The sequence below is a fragment of the Diplotaxodon limnothrissa genome, linkage group LG9 (assembly GCF_057381915.1).
Source record: "Diplotaxodon limnothrissa isolate DT_005_m linkage group LG9, D_limnothrissa_male_GT1.1, whole genome shotgun sequence".
NCBI classification, from domain to species: Eukaryota; Metazoa; Chordata; class Actinopteri; order Cichliformes; family Cichlidae; genus Diplotaxodon; species Diplotaxodon limnothrissa.
This window is the reverse complement of record NC_140604.1, coordinates 15,334,584-15,339,583: the sequence shown is the minus strand read 5'-3', so window position 1 is coordinate 15,339,583 and position 5,000 is coordinate 15,334,584.

Below are 5,000 nucleotides of genomic sequence, written 5' to 3'. Positions count from 1 at the left end.
AGAAGAAACTTTTGCAAACATTTGACTGTGACCGTCACGCTCGGTACTACCTTTTATAAGCTTTTGCAGCTTGTTGTGTCTCTCTGAACACTATATTATTCTATATATCAATATAGATTAACATTTAATACAAAACAACACGAAACAACACATGTAATGTGCAGTCTGTAATTCCTGAAACTACTTGTAGGTAATGAAGCATGCAATTTGGTATGGTTGCTATGGGCTCAGCATCTGCAAGCCTCTAGCGCAAATTTTGTCATGCACAGTATCCGTGTCAGAAAAGCTATGCAGATGCTTGATTTTTGTTCTGTAAACTTTTCACTGCTGTGATTTCCAGAGGGTGGGCCACGGCCCCCTGGAGTACTGTGAAGGTACTGCAGATGGGCAAAGAGTGGCCATTTACAATAAATATGTATTGTTTAAAGTCTGTTCACTGAAAAAAAGAAGCTTTTAGTCTATATGCAGAAGTGCAGAGGTAGTTTTTAGACAACGTTTTTTCCACCTAGATCGTTTAACTGATTGTTAACTGGTAAAAAAAGAAAGAAAGAAAAAGGACACTGAGTTACCTCCAACAGCAGTGTACCATTCAGTTTATATGCTCTTAAAAGAGTAGCATGAAGTAAAAATGTAACTTATTTAATCCTATTCATTCATTTTGAGAAACCTCTGTGCACAGGAAAATAAAAACGAATGTCAAGAGGATGCCAAAGCAACAGGTGTATAGAAATGTTGAACAATCAGAAACCTGCAAATAATAACCCTATGAAGTCTGACATCATGAAAGGAGTTAAAGACGCACGCGTTTGAGGCAGCGAGACAACCTTCAGTTTCAGCTTCGTTACTGAAACTTTACAGAGTTCTCAGTGACCTAAAAGGCGGCTTACATGCGGACGAAAAGACAAAACATGGAAAAGACTATATGGTTTAGCAAAATACCAAATACATATGGACACGGCCTGTAAGGTAAAACTCTGAGGAATCAAATAAATTCTTCTATTAAAGATTTCTTGTGGAATCCTAAAAGACTTTTGACTAGAAAGAACTTAACTTGGGAAATAAAGCTATGTCCTCTTCACCTGCTTCTGTTAATTTTCTCTGGGGTCTTCCTCTTTTCCTGCTCCATGGCAGCTCCATCTTTAACTTCCTTTGTGTAATAAATCCACTATCCCTTCTCTGGACATAACCAAACCATCTCAGCCTTGCCTCTCTAACTCTGCCTTCAAACAGCTCAACCTAAGCTGTCCCTCTGAAAAGTGTGTTGATTCAAACCGGATTGAAACAGCATTGATGGAAGCTAGCAGTTCAATGGTCAGGCCTCAGAAGCATTCCTTCACAGTAAGTCTGTGATTAGACTAGTTTTCAATTACAGCTAGTGCAGTTCCTCCATATCTCTTCTTACCTCTCAGATTTATCTGGTACAAATTTACATGCACTGTATTTCAGGTGTTTTCTGCCTGCTGACACTGAAACCTTTGCACAAGTACCCAAAATGACCCTAAAAGTGTCTCCAAAAGCCTCTCGTAACTAACTTTCGGGACTTCTTAACTTTATGATGGCTCAGTCGGGTTTAACACCCACTCCTATGAGCACAAGTTCCACCAGTTAGTTCACCTGGATGGAGGTGCTTTCTGAGTGTATTCAAGCAGCAGTGACTCAGTATGAACAGGTGGAGGTACAGATTCTGTCCGTCAGTCATACCGCAGCAGTTTGTTTTCCTCCATTGGAAGAAATCACTCACCTCACTCCCTCACGCAGGAACAGTTTGATATAGTCTGTTGTTGTCAGATCGCAGCTAATGGAGCAGCAGGTGGACTCTGAGTACGATGATACGACAATATGGTCTATCATTTTCTCACACCAGCTGCTCCCTCTGACAATCACTGTCACTCATTTTCTTCCTCCAACCCTTCCTTCCAATGCTTTCTTTCATTTTAAGACAAACACTGGACAAATTGGATGTTTCTGTAGCTTCTTTTCTATTTTGATTTGTTATTTTTCTTTTGAATACAAAGGCAGATTTTTCCACTTGGAGGAATGCTTCAGCCCGGTGGGAAAATACCTCTTTGCCTTAAGTCTTGCAAAGCTTTTTCATATGATTGCTCTGCCGCCCTCCGCCTAGCTCCTCATCCCCTCAACCCTTCATCTTCCCATCCCCTTCTATCCGCTGTTCACACCAGCTGCCGTTTTGCTTAAACAGGTGAAATGCCATAAGATTAACAGAACAGAGATGTGAAGAATGTTTTGCCAGCACAATTGCGTAGCATGTCACCTCATTAGGCACGACAAAATGGAGCAAAATGCCCGGGTGCAAGCTGCGACCTTTGAGGGGAGGAGCCGAAAGGGGAGGAAGGTCTGGGAGCTAATTTGACTTCATAATGGCAACCAGTCGGCTTGAATAGGCAGAAAAGAGAGGAGCAGCGAGGTCAAGTGTCAGTCGTCCTGCCAAGCGGCCCTCACGGGGATTGTCTTAACACACACACACACACACACAGCTCAGCCTCCCGCTGACAATGCAGCCACGCCTCCCACCCTTCCCTGCCTTTTGTGCCTCTTCAACAATGATTAACTGAGTTTGGCGATTCAGGGACTCCACGGCAGCACAATGCACTCTCTCTTACAAAACATAATGGAGTCAACCAATGAGTCAAACAGTCTCTCTTTCTTCCGTTGCTGCAAACTTTCTGCTAACAGCCTCCTCTCTTCTTGCTTTTCTTTTCCTTTTATCCCCTCCCCTCCTCGCTCCCTTTTTCTACTTTCAGACCTTAAATCTGCCTATTTTCCCCTGAGCTCATTAATGCAGGAAGATGCGGGCAGATGCAGCCGTCCTCCTAATACATAAAACCAGGATGCAGATGGGAAGAGGCAGCGTAGGTGCCATGCGCTGCATGTGAAAAGGTATTGATTAACTCAGATCAATACCTTAAAAAGCATCTCCTGCAAAAATTCACAGACGTGACCTCGCTGATCTTAAGGATTCCTGTGATGCTCGTATCAAAAAGAGCAACATGGAGGAAGATGGTATTTAGAGGCATGAAATCCTGCAACCAGGCAGCACCATAGGGGCATTCAAAACCTGCGATATGGAAGGAAGAAGAAAAAAAAACGTACACAGCACACTTGTAATGAACGGTGTGCAGCGCTGAAGGGAGCTTGTTGAACACGGTGTGAGTAGAGCTGAGCAGGGGTGTTAACAGAAACACTACAATCTCAGAACATCACACCCCCGGGTCTTTTACAGGAGGTGTGAAGGAGCTCACCTCTCCTCATGACAGGAAGAGGAGGAAGGAAGAGAAAGAGTGTGCTTACACTTGCTGATGTTTTGTGTCCCGAGCTGGAGGGAAAGAAGCTGGAGCTGGTGCTTCATTATTTCTGTTATCTCCTCCAGGCTCCAAAACCTTACATTGCTTTAACATTTTTAGGGGAAGTTTGGGCAATGTAATATGAAATGTGCAGGCTTTTGTATGACTATATAATATGAGATAAAAGATGAAATGCCTGCATATAAAAGATGGAATTAGCCACCATTAGCAACAAATTAGCTTTTTAGGTGACTCCATCTTGGGTTTTTGTAGCCAAAAATAACCTTGTTTGTAAGAGAGGGTGGAGTGCTACAGCTACTGTATCACACAAACACAGATACCTGCTAATTGCTGCTAAGAAACAAAAATAAAGAAGTACGATTGATGGACAGATAAATGGATTAACCGTGCAGTTCCTGAGTCCTTTTCCTTAGTTGGATGCTGTGTAGCTAAGAGTGCTAATCAGTATTAATTGAAGCACAGATTAAGTTAACGATAGAAAGCAGTAGTCTTTGTTCAATAATTACAATAACAATGAAGTGGAAAATGAAGCCAGCGACAGAAACTGCAGTTCTAGTGTTTGCCCAACTGCAAAGTAAACTAAACTTCTGAATAGCATGAGTAGGGTGAAACTTTTTCTCACTCATCCACCTGCATGAGTGTAGCTGCTGTTACTGACAGGAATCCTGGCATCTGCTTGGGCCCATCCACTAATATTGTACTGGACCTCTCCACGGTGTGTTTGTGCTGTTGGTGCCTTTTCGACCATTTTATGTGACTAATATTGCGGCTTGCTGTGTCGTGCAGACCATCCAAGAGGTCTGTGCATTAACTGAAATGAAACGTTTATGGAGGTTGCTTTGTGGAGGAAGCTGATAAATTAGGCTGACTAATTTTTGCTGCCAGCCTCAAGTGGCCATAAGAGGAACTACAGTTTTAGTGACTTCATCTTGTTGTCATGACTATTAAAGCTGGTTGGCTGTTGGCCTAGCTTGGTACTGGTTGCCTTACTATTAAAATTTAAAAATGCACCTGCCAGTGCTTCTGATGCTCCCTACTTTATATAATACATTCAAGTAGAAATGACAAACAGTGGTTTGGAAGTTACATTAGTCTGTTCAGTTCCTGAATTTTGTACACCTACGGACTGATTTGATGTACTTAAATGACCCATAAAAACCACAAAAGGTCATCTTCATTCTAAGGCAATCCTCACTAGAGATGTTATAGTTACACATACCTGTGACATCAACAGTCTTTTTGTTTTCATTTTATAACTTTTAAAAAGAAAAAATACAGCACAACGTTTATTTGGTTTACCTAAAAGCAACAAAAAAAAATCTGAAGAACATGTACCCATTCTCCTCATTTCTTTTCAACTCCACATTGCCAGTACAAGAGGAACCCTCTCATTCAGCCGTTATAAGGCTCACACAGATACACAGCTCATCATAAATCTACAAAAGCTCAGTAGTAGAGAAATAATCTGGAGTCAGTGGAAATGTCCTTGTTGTATCCCGTGGCACTGTTGGAGACCTGTGGATGACACATATTAACAGAAATGAATGTGTCCAGAATCTGAGACTCATCTGTGCTCTTCCTTTTTTCTCTTCCAGCAGCCACAAAGACGAGACCCAGGAAATAGCTCCACTTGTCAAGAAAAAGGGAAAAGTCTTTTCAAATACTACTCCGTGTTTC